Source organism: Octodon degus, unplaced genomic scaffold, assembly GCF_000260255.1.
Source record: "Octodon degus isolate 3935 unplaced genomic scaffold, OctDeg1.0 scaffold00035, whole genome shotgun sequence".
NCBI classification, from domain to species: Eukaryota; Metazoa; Chordata; class Mammalia; order Rodentia; family Octodontidae; genus Octodon; species Octodon degus.
Genome location: NW_004524611.1, coordinates 1032405 through 1050862, shown reverse-complemented (window position 1 = coordinate 1050862; position 18458 = coordinate 1032405). Strand labels below are relative to the sequence as shown.

Sequence of the window (18458 nt, the reverse complement as noted above, 5' to 3'; positions counted from 1 at the left end):
ATGCCAGGAGAGCCAGAGGAGGCCAGGGCAGGCGGGCGGGCAATGTCTGCTATGCCTGCGGGCTTGTGAGGCAAGGGAAGCACAGGAAAGGACAGCTTGGGGAGGGGGCGCAGCCATGCTCTCTTCCCTAAGAAAAGTCAGAGAGGATGTGAGGGATGAGATGATTGGAGGTTAAAATCCAATGTGGTGCAAGAGCAGGTGAGCTCTGGGAGGCCTTCTGCAGTTCCCCCTACAGCTCGTCCAGTCCTCTTTTCCCTTCCTAAACGAGGCCTCCCCCAGCCTCAGTTTTCATTGATTTATTTTCTAAATCCTCTTAACATTTGCTGACCCAGGACCTTGAGAGCTATGCTGGTTTGTGGTAGAAGACAATTAAAAAACAGCAAAGACAGAGAGAACCCTGTATCGTCTACCTGTCTGCGTAAAGGTAAATTTAAGCTTCCCCCTGTGTGGGTCTCCCTACGCCCCATGAGAAGGAAGACAGAGCCACCCTGTCACCAGACCGAAGGGGCTTGTGCCCACATGGGTCCGTGTGAGGCGGCTTGCTAAGTGACTGTCTTCCGCTGGGTTCTCCCCACGTGAAGCTTTCTTTCTAAATTCACTGCCCCTTTCCTTTATCTTTTTACTTTTCCATAATTTATCATCTTTTGTTAAAATGGTATGGAAATTTACCAAGTTTAATTGCTTCAACTGTGGGTGTTTTTACTTCTTTCCTATAATGGCCACAGAAAATGAAAATGTTCATAGCTGCTGACACTTGTGTGCCTTTCACAGGACCAAGCCTTGAACCCAAGAGAGTAGATGTTGGGAGCCGCTGAAGCTGGAAATAGGTCGTGGGTGAGAGCAGGACTCGGCCTTAGTGCCTAGAGCAACCAAGCCACCTCAGTCCTGAGAAAAGCAGCCTGCCTGGCTAATGTCACTGTTAGTCACTAGGCAACCTTTTGCCATGTCATGCTAACTTTGCAAAGGCATGAATAAATGCCCCTATTGTTCAGAGGACCTTTGCCAATCAGGCAAGGACCACCACCAGACTCAGCTTTTGTCTTCTTGTCTTTTTTTTTAATGTTTAAAAAACATCTTCCATTTATTTATTGATTTGGTAGAAGGTCTCACTACGTAGCTTGGACTCATAGTGATCCTCCTGTCTCAGCTTCCCCAGTGCTGGGATTACAGGTGTGCACCACCACACCTGGTTTTGGTGGCTGGCTCAGTGCACCTGGGTTCTGGGCCTGGCACAGCAGGTGGTACAAGGGATTGAACTTGGGTCCTTGCGCTTGCCAGGCGGGTGCTCAGACCACTGAGCTATCTCCCCAACCCCTTCTCGTCTGGCTTTTCCTCATGGCTGCCACGGTTTCTCCCTGGGTGGACCCCGAGACCCCCGGAGTCCTCCAGTAGGTGCCCTGTCACTGGCTTAGCATGAAGCCAGCATTCTCACCCTGGCTGCAGGGCTCCAAAGCCTAGCCCTGCCACATTCCCTCTTTCCCAGAAAGTGAGGGGGATTTGTCTACACAGGACTGCAGGCTGGAACAAAATTCTGCATACCCAGAGCTCACGGTCTTCCAGCAGAGCTTCGGCAGCTCGCAGGAGCTCGTTCTTCTGCTCTGTTAAAAGGAGCAGTTAATGCTTAACATTTATTTTTAATTCTTAAAACAATTTTCTTCTTTTTAATTTCTCTCTCTCTCTCTCTCTCTCTCTCTCTCTCTCTCTCTCTCTCTCTCTCTCTTTTGCAGGATACTGTAATGAAAATGCCGACGGACCACCCGAACTTCGCCTGGGGACCTCATCCCCAAAGCTGAGCTCGGCGGGATGAGTCGCTTATGTGCGCCGCCCACCCTTCTCCGTGACGAAGGGGTCCTTACTCCGCGCAGCTCGGGGCCTCAGGCCGAGCCGCACTCCCGCCGCGCCTGCCCCGACCCAGAGCCTGGTGGAGTGAACACGCAGCGCAGCGCCGGGAGCTGAGCGCGGCCCGCGGTGCGCTGCCCACTCTGCCGCCACCGTCGGCCTCAGGACCCACGTGGCTGAGACGGCAGCTGCCTCACCAACCCGAATAGTTTGTGCTTCACTCGCTGTCGTCCCCTCCTGTTGAACCGAGCCGAGCCGACCTTGCTGCGCGAGCCCCTGTGGGCGCTGTGAGGAGAGGCCCGCCGGGAAAGTCAGTTACGATTGAATTCAAAGGATGAAAAGAAGTCTTGGCATCACGTGCTGCCCGCAGTTCCTCGGGGCTTCGGATCTGATCTCTTTTGACGGATTTTTTGTTTTGGCAGAACCGGGGATTGAACTCAGGCCGGTGTGCTTGCCAGGGAAGCACTTATCCCACTGAGCCATCTCCCTGGCCCGACGAATTTTTTGTTATCGAGACTGAGCCTAAGGTCTGTGCACTGAGCCCCATCCCAGACACTTTTAATAGTATTTTATACTGACACAGGGCTCTTACTAAGTGACGAAGTGGCCCAGGCTGAGCTTGAACTTGGGGTCCTCCTGCCTCAGCCTCCCCGAGTGCAAGGACTGCAGTCCTGGGCCACCAAGCCTGGATGGCTCTCCCTGCCACCCAAGGGTGCTCCGCACCAAGACGGGCACACTGGCGGCAGATAAGATTTCAGCGCCCTTCAGAAGCAGGCGATGTACCCGCAATAACTGCCAAGCTTGACAATGAGGACAGAGTCTCAGCAGAAATAAGAACAAAAGGTCTGGGCGGCACGGAGCCACTTCACAGCTGGAGCGGGGGCGGGGTGGGCTCCAGCCAGACCGGGCACGTGAGAACGCAAAGTGCGCTTCCCGACGCAGCAGCTGCTCGGCCTCGCGGCTGTCCACAGCACGCTGGGGCGGGAGGATAAGCACCTTCTCCCGCAGTCCGGAAGCGAGGCGGGGCGGGAGGAGCTGGGGCGTCTGTTTCCGCTTGCAGTGCCGTCCCGTGGTGTGGGTAGAGCTCCACTGTCCGACTGCCAGAAAAACAAGCCCGTGCCAGTAACCATTTGGAAGGCGCCTGCCGGTGGGCAGGTCTGCAGAAATGCTGTCACTTTCTCCGAGACAGCCACGGTCCCCTTTGGGAGGCAGTGGTCACAGCTGCTGCTCTCTGGCAGCACAGTTCTGTGCTTGTGCTCGGTGTAGGGAGACGGAGGGGAAGGGCCACTCAGTCTGGGGAGGGAAGGACCGGTTTTATTCTCCAAGGTCAATGGCTTCCATAACCAACTGGAGGGCTTTGACAGTAGTAGATCAGATGCGGGGAGATTTCCCCCATCTTATTTCAAATAACAGCTGGGAAAAGCCTCTTTGGCAATGAATTTTAGGAACGTACACATACACAAAATCAGAGCAGCGCAAGTTAGGAGACATTTGTCAGCTTTACGATTGTGGAAAGTCCTTTCTCACCTGCTCAGCGGGAGACTTGTGCTTGTTCACATGGGGTGCCGCGGAGTTCAGGGTCGGAAGCAGGCGAGCATGCCATGAGTTGCTGCAGAGGTGGCTGTCACTGTGCCGCTTGGGCTCAGGCATGGCTGTGATGGGCAGTTCTGAAAGGTGACTTCTCAACGAAAAACTGAGAAAATGGCATTAAAAAGTGTTGTGGTTTAGATACAAAATGGCCCTCAGAGGGCTGGGGAGATAGCTTAGGGGTCTGGTGCAAAGTCTAGGACCTGGGTTCAGTCCCTGGTACTGCATGCCATTCCGGTCCCAGAAGCCCGGCACACCTTGCTGGCCACCAAAACTGGGCGTGGCATTGTATGCCTATAATCATAGAGCTGGGGAGCCTGAGAAGGAGGATCACTATGAGTCCACACCGTGTAGTGAGACACTGTACCAAATAAATGAAAGATTAAAAAATATGAGAAACAAAAACAAAACGGTTCCCAGAAGTCTGCTCGGGCTTCCAGAAGGTGATGGGACTGTGGAGATGCTCCAGCTGATCGACGCCGAGGGGCTGGCTGGAGCGGTCCTGGGACACCACCTGCAAGGGGCTGTGCCTGTGCCGGGCTCCTCCCTCCTCGCTCTGTTTCCTGGCTGCCACAGGTGAGCAGCCTTCTCCACCAGATGCCTCCGCCACGCTGGCCGCTTTGGAGCAGCCAGCCCTGGGCTGAGCCGCTGGAAACTGAGTCCCGTAAACCTTCTTTAATACATGGGCAGCAGGTCTTGCATCCTGCTGTGGGAAAGCCAGCTGATGCAAGCTGCTTGACTTGCACGCTGTGCCTCGGGCTCTGTCTCTGTGATGGACAGATGGAGTGGGTGTCAGGAGCGCACGTCCTTCTACGTGGAGGTCTCCCCTCTGTCCCACACGCCCCTGCCTAGGAAGCTCCACATAGCCCGGGTCATCACTCTGCTGGCAGATGCTTAGCAGTGCCCATTGTCAGCACTGCTGCTGGGGGAGGAAGAGGGGTGAGCACCTAGGCGGGGCAGTGACGGGTGACTGCGGACCCAAACGACCTCTGTTATTTAGACTTTGAGGAACCGTAAGATATGCGCCAAGCACTTCTTCCCGAGGAACAGTGAGGAGCACGACCCTAGGATCTTTGGTGATCCTGGCTCCAACGTTTTCAGGGTGGAGCTCAGTGCTTGTCTGTGGTACCCAAGCCCTGCTGCCCTGGAAGCTTAGAAGATGCCGTGGCTGGAACTCCCTTTGCCTTTCCTTTCCTTGGAGCAGCTCCCTTCAGGTGAGACCTCCTCTGTGTGGAGCCCCGAGGCTCCCCCTGGGAGGCAGACAGCCCATTCGGCTTCCTCTTCTTCCCAGCAAACTCTGCTTCCCCCGTCCTGGTGGAAGCCAGGGGACTCTGAAGACCCTCCTCCCCAGTGTTCCTTCAGACGTGTCTGGCCATTTGTGTCCATGTTCCTTGAACCCACAATCGGGAGGAGTTGTGGTTTCTTCCTGAATTCCCCTGAAAGTCTTGGGGCTCTCTCAAGCTGCACCAAGACCCACTTCTGCAGACCCTGGAGTCCTTCACCGCCACTGGCCCACAATTATTAAGGGTTTTAGAGGTTCCTGCAATCTTCTGGTCCACCCACCTTTTTCTGGGGGGATTTCCTCTTGGACACTCCAGGGTCACTTTCCTTACTACCTAAATACCTGTCTGTTTCACTTCCACCATCAGACAACCACGCCATAACAGATCCTAATGCAAAACAATTCCATATCAACAGATTTAATCTCAAGAACCTGTTGGGTCAACCCTTGGGCCTCCCAGAACTGTCGGTGTCCCGGGGGGTCCTTGCTGCTTCCTCGGCTGTCTGGTTCTGATACTCAGGCACAGGGCTGTGCTTCCAAGCGTGCTTGTATGGCTACTGTTTTGTCTGCCTGTCTGTCTGTCCGTCTGCTTGTCTGTGTATGTTTGAATTTTTATCACTCTATATTTGTGATGCATAATGAGCTCCTGCCCTGAGGAGCTGGTGCCAGTACACAGGCAGGCATCTCACTGTGGCTTTGTCACAGGGTCACACCACCTTTTTTTTTTTTTTTTTTTTTGAGAACTGGGACTTGAACTCAGGCCCTTGCGCTAGCCAGGCAGGCGCTTATTCTTCCGAGCTGTCTCCCCGGCCCTCATACGTCCTTTTTATTCTCCCTTAGCTCTCAGGGTCCTGTGTTCATTTTCCTCTAGATTTTACAGGATGCGTACCCCCATGGAAACGTGAACTGTTTGACTTCTACACCGACGGGTCACATTCCCGGGTGCAGTCAGGAAGGAGTCCTCAGCCTTCACGTTTCTGAGATGGGGACCCCGACAGGAGCTGGAGGCCTGAGCGCAGCAGTAGTGCTGTCCACGCCCTCACAGCCTCCAAAGCCTGTCCCCGGAGGCCTCGAAACACCCGGCGGAGGCTGCCGGGACCTCTGCCTTCGCTCCAGCACAGCCCCAGCTGACCTCTGGCCTGGGTTGTGGTCTGGCCCTCAAACCTCCCACGAAGCTTGCACTTTGGGTCTGACCTCTGGTCCCTGGCGCTGTGGTAGGTGGCACTAGGGGAGGGGAGTGAGGTCATCAGCGAAGAGGTCGCAGTGAGACCCTAAGTCCCAGTGTGATTGCTCAGGGTCCCCTGGAGGGAGGGTGTCGTCCAAGCTGAGCGAGTGCCTTGGCGGGGGGCCTGATCCAATGGGCTGGGCGTCCCCCGACGAGCTGGGATCGCACGCGTTCCGGAGTCTCACTGTCCAGCTCGATGACTTGGTCAGAGAGAAGACTGCCGTTATTTTAGGGAAGAAGAAGGAAAAAGCAGGAGAAGCGGCACAAAAGCAACGCTCAGGAAGAAGAGGCTGCTTTGCTGTGCCCTGCACCGGAAGGACCAGACTGAGGCAGGGGTGAGAGGGCGGCGCCCCGTCCTCCCACCGTCCTGTGAGTCTCCCTGACAGCGGATCCCTGTGGCGCCTGGGGTCTTCTGCTAGAAGCCTGGCATCAGATGCCGGGTCCTGCATGTTCTTGTGTCGGACCCCGCGTGGTGCTTGAGGCGGCTCCCTGGAGTGGTGGTCACAGAGTTTCCTCAGTCCGCAGGTTGTGCCCATGCGTTCCAGCCGCGGAGCCGCACCTCGCCTCAGTTGTTCAAGTGACCTGGTGACCGTCAGAGTCCATGATCTCTCTTCCTCTAGCCCTCCTCGTGCTTCCTGGCCACCGCAGGGTAAGTGGCCACCAGCAGTGCCCTCACCCTACAGGCCTGCGCGCAAACCCCAGGCTGAGGTAGAGCTCTGCAGGCCACACCAGAAGCAGTTCTTGCTGCCTCAAGGTCGTTGTGGGTGGGAATTTGTCAGGGTGATGGCGGGCTGACAGGCGCAGCCTGTACCTGCCTCCTTTCTGACGTGAGTGACAAAATCTCATTTCACATCCAACCTGGCCTCCTCAGTTTCCCAAGAATGCAGGATTACTGGGGAAAATGCGTGTGTTACCCTGTTCGGAGGGTGATTTTAGCCCTTGGCTTGGTGGCCAGCTAAGCCCCAGGAAAGGCTGATCCCCTGTGACTGTGTGACCAGCCATTGCTATCTTGGCATCCAGGCCATGTTTGCCATCCTTTACGGCTGAGCTCACTGGCAGAGTCCTAGAAGCCCACAGGTGGCATCAGGCTCATAATTTGTTATAGTTAAAAATAATCCAACCTTCTGAGCCTTGGGCAATGCCGTGACCTCAGATGTCTGAGCAGGCCCAGGGCTCTTCCTTTTTCTGTCCTGCTTCCTCTGGGTGTCTGGCTAGCACAGTCACAAGTGAGGCCGAATTCTGCACACATGGCGCTGACCCTAGAAAGCCGGGGCCCTGCTCTCTCCAGCTCTGGGCAAGCAGCCTCACCCACTGCAGCTGAAAGCTCCTACATGCAGACCTGGCTGAAAACATTTTAAAGAAAGCAAAAATAGTTCCCACACCAATGACTCAAAACTTGTGGTCTGTTTAGAGTGCAGGCTTTAATGTAATTTCTGTCTCACTCCCAGGCTTGGGTCAGAGTGAGTGCTGGAAGCTGCTTGTCCTGGGTGGAGAATGTCTGCATTTTGAACAGGCAGTAGGGCCCATGACAGGCAGCAGGGCCCATGACAGGCAGCAGGGCCTGTGACAGGCAGCAGGGGCCCAACAGGTGGGAGGAGCTCCCAGCTCAGCCCCCACACCAGCCTGTGACAGTCGGTCTCTCCTCTGGCTGGCTCCAAGAACCTGGGTCCTTTGCAGTTTTGGGTCGAGATCCCTGTGGGGACACTCAGGCTCTTCTTGTCTGAATTCAGGAGCTGCGGGACCTGGGCTCCCCTTAATAGACAGAGGTGAGAACATGAGCTTAGAAATGGGGCTCGGGTCTTCTTAGAGCCTGAGCCTAGGCCCAGGTCAGGCTCTCTCCCTCATCTTGTCCAGATGGAGGTAGGGGTGGGAATGTCCCTCAAGGATAGATGCACCTGCCCGCCAAGCAGTGCTCACACCAGGCCCACTGCGCTGAGACCCAGGATGAGAAGAAAGGAGTCCACACTGTGGAGTGGAACACAGCGGGCATCAAATGTTCTACTCCCCTGGGCTGTTCTGTCCTCCCCTCCTTGGAGAGACTGAGAGGGGAAGTGGAGGAAGAGTGGAGCTTGCTGGGAGTGCAGATCCTCTAGCCCCACCTACTCACATAGCTGGACGAAGCCCCTGGGGGGCTAGCAGCCTGCGCCCCATCAAGCCAGCCAGAGCACAATGCTTGTGAGGTGCGGTGCAGGACTTCTCACCTGGTGCCACCCTGGAAGCCGTGTCCTTGGGGAGCCCTGTTGTACTCAGTCTTGCCTGTGCCCGCAAGAGGTTGAGCAGCTTCTCTGGTCCTTGTGGCCCAGACACCAGTGTGCTTGTGACAACCAGAGGGTCAGTGTGCCTGTGGCGTCCATTGCTCAGTGGCCCCAGGAAGGCAGAAATTACCCCCGGAGATTTCTCTTTGAGTCAGTACCCAGTGCAAAAGCATTTCCCTTGTAATACCTGCAGAACAACAACAACAACAACAACTAAGACTTATTTGTGGGTGCTTCCAAGTAGTGAGTCTTACATGTAGTGAACCTTCTTTTAACCTTGCAAAAAAAGTGTCCAAGCAGAAGAATGGCTTCTCCATGACCTCGCCCTCCTCCTGTGGGTGTGGCTCTGCTCCGGGTTTGCCGCTGGCCAGGCTGGGCCCTGCCCTGGGCTCTCTGACTTCTCGGTGGCACTGATGCAGCTGCCCCACTCCCTCCGTCACCCAGTCCCACTGTCCTCAGCCTGGAGCTCGGGGACGACAGGCAGGGGCTTTGGAACTGCATACCAGCTCTGCACAGCAACCTCAGGCAGAGATTCTGAGCTCGATGCCAGCGCCGTGTGAACACACAGGAGGTAGGCAGCAGGGCTACCTTGGACTATATAATGGCCCTTGGTCTCCACCAACTGCAGGCTAACTGCCCTTCATGAAAATCACAAAAATGTGTGCACTGAGCATCGGCCTCAGCAGAGGAAAAAAGAACGGGAGAAAAATAATTGAAGATTATCTGAGATAAAGGATTAATATTTAGGATATATAGAGAACTCTTCACGCTCAGTGCCAACAAGCTCTGTTGAAAAGTAGGCAAAGCACTTACCTATTTTTCAAGTGTCAGTGACCAGTGAGCACGTGGAAAGGGGCTCCTGGTCACCACTGGGGCGAGTCAGCCTTCTGTCGCTGTAGCAACACCCCCAGCAGAGGAGAGAGACTGGTGAGAAAGGGTTGCTTGGATCACGGTTTCAGAGCCTCAGTCCGAGAAGGAGCAGCGCTTGACGGCAGGACTTGGGCGGAGCAACGGGGTGGGGCACGGACTCCTTCACTGACACGCACCAGCTACCTAGCGGCCCCTCCCAGGCTCCACTGCTTACAGCCCGACAGCAGCGCCCAGGGACCAAGCTGCCAGAGCAGGGGTCCTTGGGAGTCACCAAAGACCCCAGCTCCAGGGCTAGTAGCCAGGGAAGTGAAAATCAAAGCCCACATGAGAGACCACCTATGATCATGCGCACATCCGCCGCGCCACGTCAGGAAAGCACAGATGTTGGTGAGGACGGAGAGAAATGGGAACCCCTGTGCACTGCCTGCAGGACTGCAAGCGGACAGTCCTTCAAGTGCTGTGGCGGGTGCCAACAAAGCAAACACAATTACCGGGCCAAGTAGGGTGGCACATCTATACAGAAAACATTGGATCAGCATCCTGAAGAACTATTTGTACGTTCCTGTTCACACCAGTATCATCCACGACAGCTAAAAATGTGGAGGAGTGTAAGTGTCCACTGCAGGTGAACAGACAAGCAGGAGTGGTATATGCACAGTGGGAAATTATTCAGCCACGAAGTAGCAAGGGAACTCTGAGACGTGGCCCGATATGGGAGGACCCCAAGGACACTGCTGAGCGGAATAAACCAACCACGAAAGAAGACTGCCTTTAGTATTTTACTTAGCTGAGGCACCCAGAATGGTCAGAATTGTGGGCTGAACATCACCTGGTGGGGACCAGCGGCAGTGTGATGTGAGTGTGTAGCTCCCACTTAGCAAAGGAAATCGCAGACGGTTGGGCGGAGAATTCTACAGCAGCAGGAATGTACTTAACATCACCGGGCTGCTGCCTCCTGTGCACGAGGCGGGACATTTTGTTATGTGTGTTTCATGACAGTAAAACTTATTTGAAAAGCATTTTAAACAACGGGGGAAAAACTAGGGCCATCGTTTTGAGCTGCACTACATGCCACACCTCAGTGAAAGAGATGGACTATGTCTTCTGGTTTCTGGGCCACAGACCCCACAGTGGCAGAAGGTATCAGGCAGATGGATCTACCTTGGGCATACTGGGGGGCTGCAGCTGGGGAGGCTTCCGAGAGCCGGGGGCTTCCTGGCAGAGGTGGCTGCTGACTGCAGAGTGTGCTGGCTGTGGGTACACAGTGGAGGGCCGGGACGGCCACCTCGTGCCCATGAAGTGACACTGGCACTTACTGTGCAGCGGAGAAGCTCAGGCACGCTAAAGGACACGAGCACTTTCACGTGGCGTCTGTCTGGGCTTGCTGAAGGAGCTGAGGACTTGCGACACAGCCCAAGGTTCCACAGGCGATGTCTCTGGGTGCCACAGCACGCATGGCTGAGGACAAGCTTCTGGCTGGCATGGCCAGGACCTTCTGCATCATGGACGCAGGTGTCTGAACTTGTGCAGAAGACCAGCTTGGGGGTGGGGTTCCACTGTAGGTAGGGGGACAACGGTGGCCAGGCACAGCCCAAAGAAGGACCAAGCTGGGCTGCCTCCGCGGGTCAGCGCAGGATCCGCCAGAGCTGGGGTTGGGGTTCTCATATTCCGTTTCTATTATTAGATCTTGGTGTGATGCCAGATTCACGGCCCTGCTCCGTTTAGTGATTCGCCACTGCAGGCTCCTGCCGTAGAGTCTGAATCGCCGGGGAAATGCGTGCCCGTTCTAGTCCTATGATGGTCTCCTTGTGCAGCTAGAGACGCCTGCCATGCCCCCCTGATGCCGACGACTGACCTGCTTGTTCTGCACGCTTCTGTCCTCACCAGTGACCGCCGAACCCACACCGTGGTGTGAGGGCTCCTGGCTGCGCACCTGAGTGGGAAATGGGCCCGCTCATGGCTCAAGCGTCCAACAATGAAACTGGCCCAGGCTCGCCTGAAACTTCAACTCAAAGCGCCCCTCCAAGGGGCTGCCCGAGGCCCGGCTGATCCGGTGTGCAGCAGTCTGTGAAGCCGACAGATATGATGGGAAGCGGGAAGAAGCAGAAAAGTGCAGTGATGTTCGGGATCAGATGCCAGGGAAAGAGCCAGCAGAGCAGGGACGGAGACAGCAGAGAAGCTCCTGTGACCTCTTCAACGGCAGCGGGCTTGCCGTGGGTGCACCTCGCAGGTGGGAGGACTGTGGCCAGGTGCGCAGTCAAGTTCACCGAAGTCCATGGGTCATAACAGGGCCCCGGAGACGCAATTACGTGATGGAGAATTGCAGCCTCTCGCAGTGTGCAAATCAGTGCTGTCTACGGTGTGTGCGGAGCTGTGCAGACACCACCACTGTTTCTGTTCGTCCACAGGAGCAGCAGGTGGCCCTGACCATCCCTCGTGGGGATGCTGCGTGGACACCATGTGGCTGTGCTCCTTTTCCAACCCCCCTTGTCCCCCCATGTGACAAAGAGCTGTCTCCCTGCTCCCTGTTACCTGTCTGTCATTTGGCTTTTTAGTTGTACTCTAGGTTTCTCATGTAAGAGAAATCATACACTATTAAGCCCAGGCGCTGGCTTATTCACTTAAAGTAGTGGTCTGAAAGCACCTCTGTTTTCCTGCAAGTGACTCAGATTTATCTTGTCAGAAGACCACTGCCCTTCACAGAGGCCTAGTGCCCACTAGCACTCCTCGTGGCTCGTCCCCTCGTGCCCTGCGGCCACTCATCTTCACGTGTGCGTTTCCCGATTCTGGGTACTTCCTATGACGGGTCGGCTGGGGTTGCCTTTGCGCTCACTGCAGAGCCGTCACTTCGCTCCTGTTCCTGGCTCAATCCGATTCTGGGGGAGCGTGCTCGCGCCTTACGGTCTCTCATTTGCAGGCTGGTGGACGTGTGAAGGTCGGGGCTGCTTTTCCACCACTTGGGTGAACTCACACATCGCAGCGCTCCCTCCGCAGTCCCAGCCGGCTGCTCAGCGTCCTCTAAGCTCTTGAGAGGCTGACCCGCACCTGCGCGAGGGTCAGCGCTGGGGGTCGGGGCCAGCGCTCACCAGTCTCGCGGGAGGCCCAAGGTCCTCTGCAAAGATCTTAAGTGGCAGCAGGCACCACTTGGGTGAGATGCTCAACTCCGGCGACGTAAAGGAGAAAAGGCTTATTTTAGTTCCTGGCTTCAGTCCACAGTCGCCGCTCCAAGTCAGGAAGGCCGCAGCTGCAGGGCCCGGAGGGGGAAGGCTGCGGGGCGGCGGGAGGCAGAGCGCCGGGAGGAGCCTCCACCCGGCCGCCCCGCAGCCCTGAGCTCCCCCGCCGAGGGCTCCGGTGGGCAGTCACCCAGCGCACGCAGCGAGCTGCGGGGGGCGTTTAGGTCTCACCGTAAGAGGGGACGTAGGCGTGTCGCCTCTTGGGGTGCCAAAGCACAGGGCTGCCCTCCTGGGCGGGCACTGTGTGCCTAACGTGTCGCCGACCTGCCAAGCCGTCCTCCCGGGGGCCCGCCACTGCTGTCCCAGCGCAGGGCCTGGCGCGGCGCTCAGCGCGCCTGCTGCCGGGACTCCCCGCCGTGTCTGTCTACTGCAGCGGTCCTGGCGTCCTTTGGATCTGAGTTTCCCGAGTGACGGGTGCTGCTGGGCAGCTGGCCGCGCGGCTCATGGCCGTTTCTGTGTGTGGATGTAGGTGGTCTTCTCTGGAGAAATGCTCAGCACGTGTTCCGTCTATCTAAAAATTATATTACTTTTCTTTTTAAAAATGTGTCTGGTACAGGCTCTCACTATGCAGCTGGGACTCCCAGGGATCCTCCTGTTTTCCCCAGCGCTGGGATTACAGGCGCAGGCCACCGTGGCCGGCTGAGTGGCTCAGTGCGCCCTTGGGGCAGGGCCCGCACAGCAGGCCGGATCGACCGCAGCCCCGCGTTGGCTTAAGCAGGCGCTTGGATCCGCTGAGCGATCTGGCCGGCCCGTAGCTTTCTCTTAAATTGTAAGGATTATCTGTGTTTGCTGAGTGCCTGATCTTTACTGATACGCACGCTCTCTTCCATTCACAGATTTTCTTTCTTTCTTCTTTGACGGCACGAAGTTTTGTGAAGCAAAGGCTGCCAGCGCACAGAGCTCCGCAATTTCAGGCAGCAGGGACTTTTTGTTTTTCATTCATGTGCTTGGCGCAGGCTCTCACGTGCAGCACGCGTACAGCGTGCGGGACTGGGGATCGAACCTGGCCCCGGCGCTTGCCAAAGCAGGTGCTTAGTTCACTATCCGGCCCGCCCGAGGCAGCTGGGATTTTGATGGAGACGGCATCGCACCTACAGATCGGTTGATGCCGATGGTGTAGATCACTTGATACTGATGACATGCAATATTAAGTACCAGCAGTTCATGCTTAATTTTTCTTCTCCTTTTTCATTTATTTATTTGCTTATTTGGTCAAATTTTCATGCTTATATCTGGTAATCTACACAACTCCTTTGAAGACAACATTATGCAATATAACCACCATTGTTGAGTTCTTTTATTTTGTTTAGTGAAATTCCACACTTTCTAATGATTTTTAAACTGTTTTTATTTTCTCTAAAAACAAAACAAACAAAAACAGACAAACAGACAAACAACATAGCGACGTGGCCTTTCTTTCTATTTACTCAGATCTTGTCCATATGTTATGGGAGCGTCTCTAATCCCAGGCTGAGGCGGGAGGAGCCAGAGCTCTCTGGCTTAAGGCCAGCCGGAGCCACACAGCAAATCAAGGTCAGTTTTATCCACATAGTGAGAAACAGTTTCAGGGAAAAAAAGTCTATTTATTGAGGTCTTTAAAAATTTCTTCCAAGAATGTTTTATAGTTTCATTGTACGGTTTTCCACTGAATATTTTTGTTCTTAAGTATCTTATTCTCTTTAATGCTATTGTAATTATTATAATTTTACTAATTTACTTTTCATATTATGGATAATGTATAGAAAAACAATTGATTTTTTGTACCTTATACCCAACAATTGTGATGAACACATCTGTGAATTTTATTTGTGTGTGTAATGTATATGTTTTAGCTCCTTAGAATTTTTTGTCTATCATGTTCCCTTTGAATAGAAAACATTTTACTTGCTGCTTTCCAGTCTGGGTATGTTTTATTCCTTTTCTTGTGTCTAAATTTCTTGACTAGCAAAATCTTCAAAAGAACTAGAAAAGTCTTAGGGGATGAGCTTATGTTTACTCTTCTTTTTTTTTGAGTCAGGGTCTCATTGTGCAGTTCGGGTGGGCCTTGTGCACACTTTTGCAGCCCTCAGGCTGGTCTCAAACTCGCAGTGATCCTCCTGCCTCAACCTCCAAGTGCTGGGATCACAGGTGTGCACCAGAACTCCTGGTTCTGGGCTGGCACTGCCTGTGGTACGGGGGATCAAACTTGGGTCCTTGTGCTTGCCAGGTAGGTGCTTATGCCTCTGAGCTATCTTCCCAACCCTGTTGACCCTTATTTGTGAGGTTGGCTGTTAGTTTTAATAGATACCCACTTTCAAGATGAAGAAATTCATTTCTCTCTCTCTCTCTCTCTCTCTCTCTCTCTCTCTCTCTCTTTTTGTGGAACTTGGGTATTGAACTTAGACCTTTGCGTTTGCCAGACAAGCACTTATTCTACTGAGCCACCTCCCTGGCCCCTTTCTTTCAAATTTTGTTGAAACTTTATTTTCTAATCACCGAAAGGTATAAAGATCTGTAACATGCTTTTATTTTTTGTCTTTGGACATGATCATATGTTGTAATTTATTCTATTAATATCCTGTATTACACTGATAGATTTTGGATGTTCATTTACACTTGGAATTTTGGTATCAACTTACTTATATAGAACTATATGTCTATTTCTGTGTGAAATTTGCAAGTATTTTTGTTTTTTGGAGAATTTTTATCTTTCTTCTCAAAGGACATTGGCTGATAGATTTGTTTTCTTGTGATATTGTTGAAATTTGCAAGTATTTTTGTTTTTTGGAGAATTTTTATCTTTCTTCTCAAAGGACATTGGCTGATAGATTTGTTTTCTTGTGATATTGTTGCCTTGGTTTGATGCCTGTAAAACTGGCTACCTTGAAAAAGTTGAGGTTTCTATTATTTAGGAAGAATCCATGCGACATTGATGTTAGTTGTGTAAATACATGGGTGTATCTATCTGTGAAACTTGTCTTAGGTCCCTGTAAATTTTCTTTTTCTCTGCTAGTCCATCCCAATAACTTGCATTTAGAAGCTGTTCTTTGCATTCACATCACCTGTTTTGTAGACATGTGATTTTATGCAGTGTTTTTGTAAAATCCTTTTTGTCAGTGAATAGCCATTAGTGATGTCTCCTTTCTCATTTCTGATATTAGTAATGTAAATCTTCCATTTTTTTTTCAGTCTAGTTGATGTTTGCAATAGCCAATTTTTGCCTTTAGTAATTTTCTTTAGTGTTTTTGTAGTCTGTGTTCCATTTATTTTTTCTAAAATCTTTGTTTTTTCTTCTTGCTTTGTGTTAGTTTTCCTAATTTTTTAACGTGGATAATTATTTATGTGATATTTTATTGATTAAGTCTACTTGTCTCCCCAAAGACTCATGCAGTCATTGGGGTAGGCTTCTAGAGTTTGGGATTAATTCATAATCCAATGCTGGGATTATGGATATGCATGCTGCTGGGATTATTATGGGACTGCTATACCTGCCCCGGTGGATAGCCTGAATACAATATAAGGAAGGGAGAGGCTTGCTAGCTGCTGCATCTGCTGCTCCTCCCTTTCTGGCTCTTGCTTTCTGCTGTTTTCCACCACCATGAACTGCTTCCCTCTTCTGTGAGCTGCTGTGCCTTGAAGCCAGCTGAGTATGGACTGAAACCTCTGCAAACTGTGAGCTAAATACATCTCTCCTTCCTTCATTCTGGGTGTCAGGTGTTTTGTCCCAGCAGTGAGAGAAAAGTAAATGTGATACGTATCTTTCCTAGATTTTAAACTCTTTTATTCATCTGTTTGATCCAGGGTCTCTCTATGCAGCTCAGACTTGTAGTGATCCTCCTGTCTCAGCATCCCCAGTGTTGAGATTGCAAGTGTGTGCCACCATGCCTGGTTTCGGTGGCTGGCACAGTGCACCCAGGTTCCAGGGCTGGCATGGCACATGCAGTACTGAACCCGGATTGAGCCCAGGTCCTTCTGCTTCCCAGGCAGATGCTTAGACTGCCGAGCTGTCCCCTGGCCCTTCCCAGCACTTTCGCCAGCACTCTTTGACTGTGTCTTTCTCAGATAGCTGTGCCTATTGTGCTGAAGTGACAGCTCCTGAATGCGTGAACGTTCCTTTTTCTTGACAATTAGGTGTTGTGCCCTTCTTCCCAACTCGTTGGCTGCTCATGTATCTTCTTCGGAGGGTGTTCCACACGGCTCTTCTGCGACGTTGTGCTCTGCTGGGCTCGCATGCGCCCATGGAGGGCTTTGCGCCGGGCTCTGTCTCTGACACACTTTAAATGGCTTGCTGCATTTTAAATTTTTGTCTGTTGAGACAAAGATGCGTACATGGTTTGTGCCCATCTTCTGGCTTTGTTTTCTGTGCCTTGGAGTCTTTTACAGAAATTTATTGCAATTTCTTCCAGTCTCTTGAGGCGCTTCCCCCATGCTTTCTGTTACTAACTCCATTGTTCCTAGTCTTGCGTTTAAGTCTTGAGTCCATTTTTAGTTGATGTGAACACTGGAGTTTTCCCAGCACCATCTTCTCAAAACACTGCCTGTTTTTCTTTCTTTCTTTCTTTCTTTCTTTCTTTCTTTCTTTCTTTCTTTCTTTCTTTCTTTCTTTCTTCTTCTTCTTTTTTTTTTTTTTTTGACAGAACCAGGAACTGAACTCAGGCCCTTGCACTTGCCAGAGAAGCGCTTATTCCACTGAGCCATCTCCCCAGCCCCTGTTTTTCTGAATTGTGCTTTTAGCGCCTCTGCTGAACGTCAGCTGGCTGCCCAGGCCCGTTGGGGCGATTTCTGCATGCCCAGTGCCTGCCGTTGGCGTGCAGGTCTGCTTGATGTCAGCGCCATGCTGTTCAGGTATGATGGCTTCTATTCTGAATTCAGGCAGTGCGAGGCCTCTTTCAGCTGAAGATTGTTGTGTCTAATTTGGGTCTTTTGTGCTTCCGTAGAGACTTTGAGATTGTCTTATCCATTTTTGAAAGAATGTTATTAGTATTTTGATGGTTCTAATTTTGAATCTGTGCATTAATTTAGGGAGTGTGGACATTTTAGCAATGTTAATTCTTTGGTGTATGAACATAGAAATTCTCTTTTGTTCTTCAAATATAACTTGACAATTATTGGTTTATGCAGTTTGTTGCAGATCATAGAGAAGAAGAAAAGAGTTATAAATTATAGTGAAGTTACACTGTCTTTTAAGGTTTCCTTTATCCCTGATTTCTATTTCTCCATGTGGCTTTTCTCTTCATGTGATGCTCCAAGTATTTGTCTTTGAAAGACATCCTTGTGTACTTTTGTAAGGAATATCATTGAATAACAAATTTTCTTAGCTTTCTTTTTTAACCTGGGACTGTCATAACTTTCCTTTGCTTTTGCTTTACAGTTTTGCCGCATGTAGAGTTCTTGGTTGGCACCCATCCCCAGCAGCATGTTGAATGCGCTTCCACTTTCCTTCGGCTTGCATGGTTTCGGACAAAAAGTCAGCTGCAGCTTCATTAAATGTAGCAGGGAGTCGCTCCTGCTTTGCTCCTCCTGAGAGCTCTTGTTTGACTTTAGCTCTTGACAGTTTGACTGTGAAGTGTCTAGATGTGGTTTCTTTGAGCTTATTGTACTTGGATTTCATTGAGCCTCATGGATGGGCTGATTAATTTTGACATGGGCTTTAGGGAGCTGCTGGCATATGGTGTTTTCCATTATTTCTTTCTGAGCCTCTCTCCCCTCTTCCCTTCTCCAGTACCCTCTGTTTGCATGCACTGGTCTGTTTGGCTGTGTCCCAGGGGAGTCTGTGAGGCTCTGTTAATTTTTCTTCCTCCTTTGTTTTGGTTCTTTAGAGTGACTAATTGCCACTTACCTACCTGAAAGTTTACACTTTTTTTCCTGCCATTTGAAATCCCCTGTTAAATTCTAGTAAATTTTGCAATTTTTGTTTTGTAATTTTTAAATTTAAAATTTGTACTTATAGAATCTCCACCATAAGACATCATTCTCATGCTTTTCTTTATGCTTTAGACATCATTTGTTTTTATTTTTTGATGTGTTTCAAACAATGATTTAAAGTTTTTGTCTTATGAATCAATGTTTTGAGTTCCTCTAAATTAGTTTCTAGTTAATTTCTACATTTTTCTCTGTGTATCTTGTTTTTTTTTTTTTGTGGAAATCTGGAGGTTTAAAGTCCTAGAATGGGGCTGGGGCTGTAGTTT

The 18458-nt window shown here is 51.5% G+C and overlaps 1 long non-coding RNA gene across 1 annotated transcript; it reads left to right on the top strand.

The window, feature by feature from the left end:
• Nucleotides 1–267: 267 nt before the first annotated feature.
• LOC111816599 lies at nucleotides 268–5807 on the top strand. The gene is made up of 3 exons (XR_002820959.1): nucleotides 268–424; nucleotides 4528–4640; nucleotides 5580–5807. It is a non-coding gene; the product is annotated as an uncharacterized LOC111816599 (long non-coding RNA).
• Nucleotides 5808–18458: the final 12651 nt, after the last annotated feature.